At 42.1% G+C, this 15215-nt stretch overlaps 1 protein-coding gene across 1 annotated transcript in view; it reads right to left on the bottom strand.

The window, feature by feature from the left end:
* Window positions 1-14309, bottom strand: part of LOC110155805 (polycomb group RING finger protein 3) — a 47331-nt gene extending 33022 nt beyond the window's left edge. The window contains exon 1 of the mRNA XM_020919978.2: window positions 14178-14309. The gene's annotated coding sequence lies outside the window, so the exon portion shown is untranslated. The remainder of the gene's footprint in view (window positions 1-14177) is intronic.
* Between the last annotated feature and the right edge of the window lie 906 nt (window positions 14310-15215).

Below are 15215 nucleotides of genomic sequence, written 5' to 3'. Positions count from 1 at the left end.
CATTTCGTTCATTACATTCATTTTTAATTGACAAACCGAATGTAGGTCGCTGTGGGGTGTAGGTGGGGTGTCGCTGTAGGGTGGCCAAACGCCCGTTTTTCCCCAGATATGTCCGTTTTCCACGTCCTGTCCTGGCCGTATTAATAAAGTGATGTAAATGTGCGCGTTTTCATTTTCTTTCATTGGGGGCATTAAACTGAGCTGTTCTCGTAGCTGTGACTCAGAAGGAGCGAGACAAACAGTCGGTCAGTCTGCAACATGCTGAAACGCAAATGCACATTTAACAATGACTTGTACAAGAAATTCTCCACTTTCCATCCCGGTCGAGACAAGTGTGAGTCCATGTGCACCGTGCACATAGCAGGAACATGTGTCGGAGTCCAGTGGTGGTGCCAGGGACCTCAAAAAACATTCAAAAGTTTTGCCAGGTGAGAGTCGCTCAATTAGGGATGGGCAGTCGATGAAATTTTCTTAATCGATCGTCGGAAGAATTAAAGATCGATTATCGATTAATCATTAACGTTTTTATATTAAAATGATCATCATTATTATTACTATCTGCACTAATCTGCATAAATAAATTCAACTTTACGACATATAAACTGTAACGACTCTAGAGCCACATCAGCTGTTTGACATTATAATGTGTTTAATTCAGTTTTGCACAACTCTCACAGAAACAAAACTTAAAACCTCATCACTAATTTGCATAAACTAAGCGAAGATAAAACTACAGCTCTTGTGTCACTGATGTGGTTCAACTTCTGTCAGATTAAAAGACATGACTCAGTGGAATACAGGTTAGTGTGATCATATTTGTGTTTGTCAAAACCAGGACAGCGTACGGGGGGAGGAAGGTGGGGACTCATCATCGACATTGAGCGACTCTCACCTGGCGAAACTTTTTCCCATTGGACACTGAAACATATGTGCTGCTTTATACACTGTGCACATGGACTCACACTTGTCCCGAACGCATCGGAAAGTGTGGAATTTCTTGTACAAATCATCGTTGCACATCGTTTGCATTTGCACTTCAGTAGTTGCAGGCTGACCAACATGTACAGACCTGTTTGGTCACGCTATGCACAGCAACCTACATTCGGTTTGTCGATTAAATGAACGTAAATCGATGAAATTCTTAATGATCAATTATCGATTAATTGACTAATCATGCTCATCCCTAGTTTATATGTCGTAAAGTTGAATTTATTTATGCAGATTAGTAGTGCAGATACTAATAATAATGATGATCATTTTAATATAAAAATGTTAATGATTAATCGATAATCGATTGTTAATTCTCCTGATGATCAATTAAGAAAATTTAATCAAATGCCCATCCCTAGAAGCGGCCCCGCTCAGTCAGAATGCCTGTTTTTCTAGGTGTTTTTGAGTTTTAAAACCACCTGTAATTAAATAAATGTAAGGTCGAGCTGTCATGCAGTGGAACATTCCAGACAGAGAAATGACATATCCATAGAAACAAGCAGGCGATGGACCCTCCATCAGAAAAGTTACACAGTGCACCTTTAAAATACTGTTTAAAGTATTGGAAAAAGTGATTCTTGTGTAAATTGTGTCAAACTTTTGGACAGAATTCTCCTACATAGATCTCAGTGCTGTCAATTTTAACATTTCTCTCCACTTGGTAAATTGATTCTTGATTGGTGTAAAACAGATTTATATTTCATTCTTGGCCCATATTAACCAGTAAACAGTAAGTGTCTTATTCCAGCTACAAACGTGTTCTGAAATGCTCAGGGTCGTAGAATTAGTTTATCAGACATAGCTCGTCTACCTGTTTTTTGTTTTTGGAAATGTGAAATCTCCTTTAAAAAGTTAGTAAAAGAACACGGTTTTGAAGATATGCAAAAGTTGAACATCAGCTACAAAAAAAGAAAATTCAGTATTTGAAACTGCAGCAGAAAAGATCTGACTCATGTTAGAACATTTCAAACAAAGCCATAAAATGAGCTTTTTCAGAACGTATTTTTCTGAACCTCAACCAACACAAATTTTGCACTCTTTTTTGCATTTTTCCACTGCTCCTGATTAACCCCATTCAAATTCTACACCAAAAAAACAAACAAAACAAAAATAAAATCAATCTGATTTTAGAGCAGCAGAGCAGAGTCCAGAGTGGAGTCCAGACCAGGGCTGTAATGGACAATGTGCTGCTGATACTGGTGATAAAAAGGCATTTTTTCAGATAAAGCCAATGTAAAGGGCTCATCTTTGTCTTTACGCTGCCTCTGTCCTACTTTGGACTCTCTGCATCAGCTGCTGCGCCTCACGCCTCCTCGCATGTGGAGTTTTATCCGAGCACCCCAGTTTCTCCCATCGCTCCAAAACATGCACAAGAGGCAGAGGTGACCAACACTAGCTCTGACCTGGAGATGGGGAGTTAAGACCTTCCTAAAAGTCATTCTGAATGATTTTTGAACAAATTCTGTAGCTTTCTTGCGTAAGTTTCTTGTGTTGCGCTGCTGGAAAATTATGTTCATGGCAGGTAAGGAACTTACCATATGTTCTGGGCTATGAGACGTGCTCTTAAGCCTTTAACCTGTTACCATCCACCTAATTTGGTGTGTGCACAATAGCACGACATACCCAAATGCCATAGCTTATTAAAAGAAAACCTTAGAACCCACATGCTTGTGTGAGGCACCATTTTAAAGCTTAGGCCTTCTAGTTTCTGTAGATATGTATATGAAGACTGTGAGTGCTGCCTAACCTACAGTACAGTCAATTAAAAATTGTATTTTTTTGCTTCGAAAAATCAATTGAAAAAAGCAAAGGCCTTAGCTTGGTCATACTTCATGCTAGGCATTTGTGACTCACTACACTCATTGTTCAAGTTGTTGGCAACAACTGTGTAGAATTTCAGATCTCTAGGACAAAGGGTTTTGATGCTGTGAGCCTTTGTGTAAACAAAATGACAATTCGGCACAAGATTGCCAAATTTGTGCCAAAATAATAATAATAATAACTGTTATTATTATAATACTAATTCTTCTGAGCTTTAGGCATGTTTTCTCAAGAAAAAACCTAAAAGTAGCCAAAATTGTCCTCCAAGTGCCAGATGTGCCCTCTAAGGCCCCTCCCGCACTGCTCTCTGTGTCCCTGTTTGTTGCGCTTGTAAACACAGCGTCCGTTTCAAAGACTGTCTGCATGTCCCACCCACCGTTTGAAAGCTCTGGTGATAGGCTAAAACAATATGTCAATCACTTTCTGGAAGAGCCAACGACTGAAGAGATTTCCCGTAAACAAACTGATGACGCGTACGTAAAGCCAGGAAGTACGTCGGTACGTTAGCTTCTTCAGCAGCTTGTCCCAGCTAAACCCCGGCACCGACAACAGCGAGGAGGGTCTCATTTTGAAGCTAAAAGTGTGAGGAAAACAAGGGTACCCAAGAGCGCCAAGAGAAACGGAACTCAGAGAGGGAGAAGGCTCGGAAAGGCAACATATCTTTTTATTCACGCTTTCATCCATTCATACGGACGAGGATTTTCTGGATTATTTACCCACATGGAATTATTTTATGGAAAAAACAACTTGATATTATTTTTTGTGGATTATTAAGGACTTATTGAGTACAACTTTTCATGGATTGAACACGTTTTGGACCGACAGAACCGGCTCAAAGGTAAGAAACGCGTATCTTATTCTTTGATTATGATGTGAATTTTTAAGTTATCGTGTTTTGGGCTCGTTGTACGGCATAAAATGAATGATATGGTTGTTTTATTGAGAAATTAAGCTTTCAAACGATGTATGGCATGCCAATAGTGAAAACAATAATGAAGGTGAATATACAAAGTGAACATTTTTTATTGGAAAATCGCCCGCCGGCGGGCGGTATCAAAAAACGACCGCGTGCCCAACAAACCAGAGCATCCTTTACATGAATCCACACAGGTGTCCCAGCACGACTTCAGTAAACTACAAAGCTGCACCACCCGCAGAACACAAAAACACACACGGAGCAGACAGAGACCGCACAGCCAAAAACACCCACAGACACACTCATCACTCCACGCCGACGAGGAACGGAACAGAGGAACAAACCGAAAAAGTGAGTGCAATGTGCCACTTCTAGACACAACTGAACAACTGAGTCACTGTGAACACGCCGACAATCCAGCGACAGACACACCCTCCCTACACGCCCCAACTGAACAAAGCCCAGAGTCACCGTGAACGCCACAAACAAACAAAACCACTCACCCATCACACTGTTGGGTTTCCTTTAAAGTCCGGTGCAGTTTATTTTTGAAAAAAGTTTGAAAATAGACCATTTAATGACAGTAAGTCTTCTAATCCAGAGCACCTAATAGCGTGGAAAATAGGGTATTCATATTTCTTGCCAAATCAACAGTCACACATGCAGTAGGATGTGGGGAACAAGAAAATAATATTTTAAAATATGATTTCATAGTCAACTTCTGTGAGCAAATGAGGATTATATTGATATTACAAACTGAAAAAATTTGTGCCACTTCGGGAAGATAAAGTAAAATGACATAAATAAAGCCCCACATTTGGTCTGGTACATTCACATTTCATTTTATCATGATATAGAAGCTGATTTTCTAACTCAATACATCACAGTGCGTGACGCGGCCGACTAAAGCCTGGCGAGACTGTCCCCCCTCTCCTGGGCACAGCAGGTACCCGTGTGTCGCCCAAGAGAAGAGGGTACACGGAGGGAGGAGGGGGACGTTCCCACCGAGAGAATGGGACTTTCAAGCCAGGGGGACGCTCGGGTCAGTATTCATCTCAGCACTTTCTGTCATTTTTAACATTTCTTTCAACTTTCTCCTGGTAATTTGCTTCTTGATTGACCGTCAGATCTCAGAAGCTCAGCAGGGCCAGGCCTGGTTAGTACTTTGATAAGAGACCACTGGGAAAATCAGGAGCCACAGGAGGCGCCAGTCACAAAAAAACTGTTGTTGTGTCCTTAGGCAAGACACTTCATCCTCATTGCCTAGTATGAATGTGGTGTGTGTGTGAGTGATGGTGATGGTCGGAGGGTTCGATGGCGTCGATTGACATGGCAGCCACGTTTGCGTCAATCTGCCCCAGGGCAGCTGTGGCTACAACAGTAGCTCATCATCACCGGGTGTGAAGAAAAAGAATAATGAATCTATAAAAAATGCTCTGTAAAGCATCTTTGTGACATATGTCTGTGAAAAGCACTATAGAAATAAAGACTTACTTACTATGAGGCCCACAGTTTTAACGGGGAACATAAATTCCTTTCGCAACTGGAGGAACATTGGAAACATCAGTCTGACCCTAGTCCAGGTCCGTATGGGATGCCGTCTGAACTATATATATTTTAACAAAATTTTAGCCCCCTCAAAATGTTCCTTTCGAAGCTTTTTAGGGGGTGTGATGGGTGAATCAGGGGTGTTGGACCCCCGCACCCCCTGTGTTTCTCACACTGTCATCATCATAGCAAAAGGTAAACACTGGTCACACTTTCGGTGCGTCAGCTCCTATAACTCTGTTTATCTCACTTTACATGCAAACGTGAAACCGGAGTTTTCAAGAATCTCCACTCTAGCCGGTGTTTTTAGAAAGACTCGTTTTCAGAGGCGAATTCACCGTTTGAGTGTAAAAGATGTGTACAAACGAAGGGAAATGTCTCCGTTTAAAAAAAAATATATATCTGTGTAAGTGTAAATGAGGCCTTAGAGCAGGAGTGTCAAACTCATTTTGGTCCGGGGGCCGTATCCAGTTTACTTTGATCCCAAAGGGGCCGGATCAGAAAACTCATGTCATATAAACCCCAAAAATAACAATAAGTTCAAATATTTGTGCAGAGAAACACAAATCTATTGCAGAAATCTTTTTTAATTGATGAACTCTTTCTTTTATAAAATATTATAATATTATGAACAACCTGAAACTTTAAGAAAAATTTAATTTCAACACAAAGTTTTAACATGAACTTGTATGTAAATAGGAATAAGTCCATTTTTGTTGTAAAATCCTGCACTCGGCTCCACTTTTCTCATGTTGGACATTTTTCTGATGAGGGTGTCACGGTCAACAGTCAAAACGATCGTCCTTTAAGAGCGTTTGGAAAGAGACAAGTCTTCATTTGTGCTGCTCTGGTGGGAGGGGCCACGTACAGAGACACTGGAGACGCTGCTGTGATAAACACCACAGAAAATTAACAAGATTTTAATAAAAAATATAATTACAATATTTTAGTAGAAAATCAGATGAGGGCCAGATTAAAGGTCTTGGAGGGCCGGATCTGGCCCCCGGGCCTTATGTTTGGCACCTGTGCCTTAGAGTTTGGATTTGTAAATTAATATATGCCAACCTATAAATATAAGTCCATCCATCCATTTTCTGCCACTTATCCAGGGCCGGATTGCAGAGGAAGCAGTGTGAGCAGGGACTCCCAGACTTCCTTCACCCCAGACACTTCCTCCAGCTCCTCCGGGGGAACAACAAGGTGTTCTCAGGCCAGCAGAGAGACACAGTCCCTCCAGCGTGTCCTGGGTCTACCTGGGGGCCTCCTCCCGGTGGAATATAAAAATAAGTATAAAAAAAAAATCTCATCAAAACTGTGAATGTTGAAGCCGGTCACATAATCAGATCATCTAGTGAAATTATTTAAAGGATTTTTTCACCTAACTTTTTCCTCACAATATTCGGCACACTTTTTAACATTGTTTGTACCCAGCCAGTTCACAGCATTACGTAACCTGCTTGTTTCCATGGAGATCTTACTTTGCCTTGAATATTCAATAGTAACACATTAATCTTATATACTGCTTCAGTTACAGGAGTTTTATTGATCTAAAAATATAGAAAAATATGCATTCTCACCTCTCCACAGAGCTGATCTGTAACTTGGCCTTGTGGCTTCATCTACGTGCAGTGTTGGGAAGGTGACTTTTAAAATGTCTTCCCCTACAGATTACAGATTACATACACCAAAATGTAGTTGGTAACGTAATCCATTAAATTACTTAAAGTGAGTAATGTAATCTGAATACTTTGGATTACTTGATTTACTGTAGAGAAGCAAAGACGAGGAAATCTTCACATAAGATGTTTTGTCTGATAAAAGAAAATAAAAAGATCAGATTTTACTGACAGAAATAGTATTGATAGAAGACGAGGAAACACAGTGGTTTAGTCCTGGTTTTAGACCTGGTTTTAGACCTGATTTTAGACCTGATTTTAGACCTGGTTTTAGACCTGGTTTTAGACCTGGTTTAGACCTGGTTTAAGTTCTGTTTTAGTTCTGTTTTAGTTCTGTTTTAGTTCTGTTTTAGTTCTGTTTTAGTTCTGTTTTAGTTCTGGTTTTAGTTCTGGTTTTAGTTCTGTTTTTAGTTCTGGTTTTAGACCTAGTTTAGACCTGGTTTAGATCTAGTTTAGACCTGGTTTAGTTTGCGGCAATGAGTGGAATTACAGAAAAAAATAAATAAAAAGGGGGATTTAGATCAAAATGTGAAAACAGGAAAATACCTCTGTGTAATCCATTTATTTCAACAAAGTAACTGTAATCCAATTACCACTCACAGAAACAGTAACTGTAACTGAATACAGTTACTCATAATTTGTACTCTGATTACGTAACTCTGGGACATGTAATCTGTTACTCCCCAACACCGTCTACTTGTTAAGATATATAGAAGATACTGTGGAATCTCGCAGACAAAGCTGTGATATCGCCATAGAAACTAGAAAGTGGTGGATCCGCCCCCAGAAGCGTTACAGAAAAGTGACGTATTTGGTAGATTTGAACTATTTAGGACTCAGATTAGATTTGCTGTTTACTTTTAAATAACAGGAGTTCACTTTTTGAACACGTCCAGAAGAATTGACAAAAAGACTGAAACATGAACTGACAAACTAAAACAAGAATCACATTTCAGAACAGGTTTGTACACATCGAAACTAGAGGCCAGGGTTAGCAGCTTTTATGCAAAATAAGACCCCATGGAGACACAGGGAGGGCATCTGACACACACACGGACATTTCACAACATGTTTGTACAGATCAAACTACAGGGTTAGTAGTTTTTATGCAGAATAACATTAGGGGTGTGCAAAAATATTGAAATATCCTTTAATCTGATGATACAGTATCGATATCGTGGGCTGCTGTATCGATATATCACCAAGAGTATTTTTAGGTATATTTTACTAAATTATTTTGCGTAAGAGCTACAGTCGTGTTGACATTTTCACTGTTTTGAGTAAAATGTGTTTTTCATATTAACTTTACACAAACTTAGTGAACTTATAGACTTAGAATCCGTGTGTCGTTCGTTCATTCGTTTTTCAAAATAAAACCAAAAATAAGAAAATGAAAAAACAACTGTTTTCTTCAGTATTTGTCTCCAAAACTAAAATGAAAAAACGGATAATGATTCATTTTTTCAGTTTTTGATTTTGTGTTTAAATGAAGACCAGGAACCAGACCGGGACCAGACCGAGACTGAGACCGGGACTGAGATCAGGACCAGGCCGGGACCAGGCCAGGACCAGACCAGGACCAGACCAGGACCAGACCAGGGGACCAGCCCGGGACTGAGGCCGAGACCAGAACGGGACAGACCAAGACTGAGATCAGGACTGAGATCAGGAGTGAGACCAGACCGGGACCAGAGCGGGACTGAGATCGCGACCAGACCGGGACCAGACCAGGACCAGACCGGGACCAGAGCGGGACCAGAGCGGGACCAGAGCGGGACTGAAAACGAGACCAGACCAGGACCAGACCGGGACTGAGATCAGGACAGAGACCGGGACCAGACCGGGACTGAGATCAGGACAGAGACCGGGACCAGACCAGGACTGAGATCAGGACAGAGACCGGGACCAGACCGGGACTGAGATCAGGACAGAGACCGGGACTAGACCGGGACTGAGACCAGACGGAGACCAAGACCAGACCAGGACCAGATCGGACCCAGATCGGGACTGAGACCAAGACTGGACCGGGACCAGACCAGAGGCTCAGAGCCCACAGCAGGGCCGAAGCTCGAAGCTGAGGCTCAGAAGCCGCAGAGGCTCAGAGTCAAAGCTCGGAGTCCGCCCTGGTCCCGGTCTCAGTCCCGGTCTCAGTCCCGGTCTCAGTCCCGGTCTCAGTCCCGGTCTCAGTCCCGGTCTCAGTCCCGGTCTCAGTCCCGGTCTCAGTCCCGGTCTCAGTCCCCGACCTGGATCAGTCCTGGTTCAATCCGTATGCAGTGCAAAAGTCCAGCATCGCAGTCACGGAAGTCACGTAAACACATTTAAACACAAAATCAAAAACTGAAAAACTAATCATTATCTGTTTTTTCATTTTTGTTTTGCAGACAAATAATGAAGAAATCAGTTTTTTTTTTTTTTTCGTTTTCTTATTTTAGGTTTTATATTGAAAAACAAATGATACCTGGATGACTTAGTATCACAGCCATGATTTAACCCAGGCGTCATCAAACTAAGTCCAACTGAGGCCATCCACGCCCCTTTGACCTCACCACTTGAACTGGTCCTTTGAGGCAATCCTCAAAAGTTGTCATAGCCTTTTTTTTTTTTTATTACTTTTTGGCAATAACACATCTGCATCTTGTATTTTGTAGATTGTTCAATAAAAAAAATATATTTATATGAAGTATTTATATTTAAATCATTATATAACATATTTATAAATTTTGCAGCCAAATTTTCATCACCTGACAAACTCGACAACACACACAGAGTTGTGCAGTGCAGTTACGGACAGCAACATGACTCATGTTAAAGAATGAAAAGTTGACAGAGAGTGCAGTTTTTAAAGAGCAGTGGACAATAGATTACTTTTTTTGTTCAGTGTTGGAGCGTGCAGTTTGTCTGATATGTAAAGAAAGTGTGGAGGGTTTCAAAAAATATAATCTGGGTCATACACTTCTGTTGTACGACCGACCCGACCCCGGCCCCGTCACACTCAGGAGCCATAACGTGGCCCCCAGAGGAAAACGTTTGGTGACCTCTGATTTAGCCTTTGTTTTTCACTGAATCGTATCGAATCGATTTGAAATATATCATATCAAATTGCATTGGATCAAAGTGCACTGTATCGAAAAGTGTATTATATCGTGGCCTATGTATCGTATCGACATTTTCTTCCTGATACTCAGCCCTACTCTCCATTTAAATTGTGCCATTTAAACTGTGCCAGTATTAGACCAACAGGGTCACAGGACCAAACACTTGGGGCACATTACTGCCACTGTGTCCTCAGGCAAGACACTTAACCACTTAACCTTTGATGCTCTGAGTCTCCCCTCTCTCTGCTCCTTGAGCTTAGTCAATACCCCTTCAGAGCGCTATCACAACAGGAATGAGCTTTAAAGTCCCCCTGAATTGAACCCTTTACAAAAGTTTGTTAATCTATATACATGTAAATAATATAATATTAAAATTAAGTAATATAATTATTTTTCATTATATATTGTATTAATTACACACGCAAGTTACAATATATCTCAACACATTTGTTCATACACACAAATAAAATGGCAAAATGATGTGATCTCAAACAGGGATGTATCAATAACTGAAATATCATGATATCGTATCGTTAAAAGTCTCACAATAAAACCGTGGGGTGTCAAAACATATCGAATTACATGTTCCTTTGCTTAAATGCATTTTATAAAGTAGCAACTGCTAATAAACATCAGGAACTACATATCTCATGATTCATTTCAGCGCAGATAACAAAGAAATGTTTTTACTTGAATTCTTCAGATTAGTGAGAATAATGATTCACACCAAAATCTTGTCAAGGTATTTTAAAAACCAAAAAGTGTCCTGTTTACAATTATATTAGTTTCTCCAAAAGATCGGAATAAATATTGTACCGTGAGACGCATATCGTGATAATATCATATTGACAGATTTGGATATTGTTGCATGTCAAACACACACAAAAAGAGTAAATACAGAGTGTCAAATGACTCCTCCGGAACAGCCCACAAGTGAAACTCGTGTTCTCAATAAATGTGCCACAACTATTTCAAGATTTTATCTCACAGATTTCAATGAAACACACAGTAAAGACCTCCCTAAAAGTGATTCTGAAGGATTTTTGAACAAATTCTGTAGCTTTCCAAGTTTCTGGTGTTCCACTGCTGACAAATAATGCTCATGGCAATTTAGGAAATAGGGTCATTCCATGCCATTTCATCAAATTTCCAGAAAATCTCACAAATCATGTTTTTTAAAAAAAAATTGAAAAAATTTAAAATTTAAGGAGCTTCATAAAATACATATGTTTGGTACCATATGAAAAGTCTTTTTCTGGTCTTTCAAGAAAAAAAATATTCCAAATTTTTTCATCACGACCCACATGCCATAAATTACATGTGAAAATTGAACCATGTTGCATTTTCTTGTTTTAAACAGGACCCTCACACATAACCTATTTCAAATGTTCAACATTTGGTGATTTTTTTTAAAAACAGTCCTACTACATATCTTGATTCTCAAAAAAATTCACAGGTCTCCGACACCTACAAGTAAGTTTATAAAGGGGCTAAACATGGTACGCCACGGAAATGAACACGTTTTTTGTTTTTGTTTTTCATGTTTAAGTTCATATAAAATGACGATGAGTTGAGATACCAAACTTTCGATAGATGTTATTTGAACACAGAGTAGAGGACAACAAGCCTACAAAATGTCAGCTCTGTGTGTGATACTTACAGAGATATCGACCTGTGAACACGGCCAAGAAGAAATTATGTGCATTTTGGGCCTGTAAATTGACACATTCTCCCCTCACTAAATGAACCGTAACTTAAAAAGTATTGATTGAAAATGACTAAAACTTCACAGGGTTGGTACAAGATAGTAAGGGACTATTTGGTCATTTTTTTTTATTTTTTGAGATCAAAGTGCGTGGGCCATTTGTTGAAATGGCATGGAATGATCCAATAATGAATATTTCTTCCCAAATCAACAATTACACATGCTGTAGGACACAAAAATATGATTTCAGTCAACTTCTGTGAGCAAATGAGGATTATATTGATGTTACGCACTGAAAAAATGTGTATGGCTTTGGGAAGATTGGTAAAATGACATAAACAAGGTCTGACATGTGGTCTGGTACATTCACATTTCATTTTATCATGATATAGAAGCTGATTTTGTACGTCAATAAATCACAGTGCGTGATGCGGCCGACTAAAGGCCAGAGAGAACATCCCCCCCTCTCCCGGGCACAGCAGGTACCCGTGTGCCACCCAAGAGAAGAGGGTACCCGGAGGGAGGAGGGGGACGTTCCCACCGAGAGAATGAGACGCTCGAGCTGGGACTTTCAAGCCAGGGGGAAGCTCGAGCCGCTAATCCTGTTCACAACAAAGTCAGCGTACACAGAATCTTACAGCTAACTATCAGGAGTGATAGAGTAGGGCCCAAGAAAGATCGCTAAATTACTCAAACATGCATGATGACATCTAAAACCTCTTCAGGCGTGTTTTTAAAGAGCATTATTATATGGTAGAAAGCCCAAGAAAGTTGATTTTGCAGAGTACGTCCTCTTAAAATCAACAAACAAAAGCTTTTCACTCTGTTATTTTCTAACCAAACAAAATCCAAACCTCTGCTCCACACCACATCTGTTTGCACTGCCACGGAACGCCACAGTCATGTCCATTAACAATCCAATCACAACATCTGACAAACCGCACGGCCTGATGTGTCTGTTCTGAACGTTAGCGTGATGAAATTTCACAAACAAAGCCAGATGCCCTTCCAGCAGAGATATTCAAAGCTGGAGTACCTGATTCCTGATAGACTTTTTGCAGCTTTCTACCGCGTTATAACACTGTTCCCTCATCAAAAACATGTCCTAAGACGTTTTAGATGTTTAGATACTTGAATAATCTAGAGATCTCTCCTGAGCCCCATTCAAACCCTCCCTATGGTTAACAGTAAGATTCTGTGCAAGGCTCCACCCACACGTCACCCATGATCCCACACGACAATTCTCCATAAAAACAAAAACAGAAAACAAAACCATACACTACAACTTGACGTGCGATGTGCAGAAATTTCATTAGTGAGATGCACGCTGATCGTGTTGTGATAGCGCTCTGAAGGGGGAGTGATTTAGTGCAGGGAGAAAAACCATATAACGCATTACAAAACATGTTCATATTTTCTTGAGCATTTTCAAAACAATAAAAAGGTCACGTGGTGATGTGACACGACAGATGAAATGACACCCTGCTCTCTGATGAGGTCACACATTGAGAGGACACCCTTTGCTCACGTGCACTTGTTGCCACATCCTGCTCTGTGATGTTTTGCTGAATGATCCACACTTTTAGAAGAAGATGGAGGACAGGAAGTAGTCTGAGTTCATCCCAGAGCACTGACAGCTCTCGGGCCTGACACTCACGGGATTTTACTACAATCCAAAAATCACAGTAGTAATCTCCTGTTTGGTGCGTGTGCGTGTTCTGCATGTTGTGCATGTTCCGCTCACCTCTGCTCGGTCTCCTATTCACTGTTTACAAAGCAGCGCGCAAACATGCTGCTGGTGGTGGGTTTGGAGCACAAGACTCCTGGGACAGAAAAGTGCAGTCAAACTGTCGCTGCTCAAAGTGAAAGGACTATGACATGTTTGGGGTCTGCAGAGAGCCACGCAAAGAGCCGCTGGAGCCGTGAGAGTCACACTGAGCTGCTGATGCGAGCGGAGCGTGCCCTCAAACTGCCCGGACTTGTTGGCTCCAATGTCACGGCGGGCTGGCTGCAGTGTCTCCGGGAAAATCCACACCAGAACTACTGCAGCCGCCGCCGGTCCACCTGGACGCGCGTTCAGACTACACCGAACTTTACACCGACTTGGAGCGTCCAGGCGTCCGCAGGAGCCCCGCTCCCCTCCGAGACGCACAGGCTGCCCGTGCCCCAGAGGCGAGGCGTCCACGGACGTGCACACGGGACACGGGCTGCACTACCGGGCGGCGCTCGGACCACGGCAGCACACCGTGTGCCGTACCGTCCTGTCCCCGTGTGGACTGCAGGGCCCGGCGCCGCCATACCCACAGCCCCACGGACACAACACCGAGAGCGTGCTCGAGCAGCGGCGGAAAGCCAGGCCGAAACACACCGATCTACACGCACCGAGAGACGGCCACAGCCTCCCGGGACCGTTCTAGAGCACTGACCTGTGAAGAGCCGCGCGGGCCGCTCGGTACCGGGTCGGAGTCCAGTTAAATCCACTGTCCGTAAAACAAAGAGGCGAAGATAGCCGAGCCGTGCCGGAACAGGCCGAAAAAGCACTCTTTGGAAAGCGCGCATGCGCAGAGATGCACGGGGGTGCGGGGGTGAGCGGGGGGAGGGGAGCCGAAGGGGCGGGGTCAGTGAGGGCATCCGTTTGTCCCACTTCACCTGAAGTGTCCCCGGAACGAACCGGACCAGACGAGCCCCGCCACACAGGCACGCACGCACGCACGCACGCACACAGACAGATCACGCATGCACGCTCCCGCACAACAGCATCGCGACACCAGAAACAGGGCATGGCCACTCACCTGGAGCTCCAGCCAGCTTAGGCCTACTGCCATGTTGTCACTGGGCAAGACACTAGGCAGGTACCTACCACAATACAGTCTATGACCTACACTCACGTGGACCTGCCTCATTTATGGCGACAAAAGTCAAATTTGCAAGAACTAGGTCTACGTTTTTAACAGTGCGAGAAGAACTCAGCCTAAATGTGCAGGGTTGTGGGTTGAACATGTGAAAGAAACAAAACACAACTCCAGGTCTGTGTGTGATGAAGAAACAACATTAGAACAGAGATCAGAAAACACTGTAATATGGGCCATTTAATATTAGATCGTGGATTAAAATTGATTAAATTTTGAGTTAGATTTATTTATTTATTTAATAAATAAATAATATTTATATATTTATTTCTTTACTGGGTGGGTTCTAGATTAAAGGCACTGCATGTAGGTGTGTTCACTGTTAAAAAAGTACTACAGTTCCCAACTGAACATGTGTCTCCATCTTTAACCTGCTGGTAGAGACACATCCAGGTTTGTTTCATTCTCAGATTATGGACAGAACATGTCTCAAGCTCAGAACCTCCAGGCTGCACGAGCACTGACTCAGGACTGGTGCAGGTGCAGGGGGTTAGGGAGAGACCGTTCAGATCAGAGAGACATTTTAGGTTTAAACACACCGGATTTCACCTTTGA

The sequence above is a fragment of the Boleophthalmus pectinirostris genome, unplaced genomic scaffold (genome assembly GCF_026225935.1).
Source record: "Boleophthalmus pectinirostris isolate CB_2022bp ecotype Guang Dong unplaced genomic scaffold, ASM2622593v1 HiC_scaffold_23, whole genome shotgun sequence".
Taxonomy (NCBI): Eukaryota; Metazoa; Chordata; class Actinopteri; order Gobiiformes; family Gobiidae; genus Boleophthalmus; species Boleophthalmus pectinirostris.
Note: the sequence above shows the minus strand (reverse complement) of the source record. Positions and strands in the feature narration are given on the sequence as shown.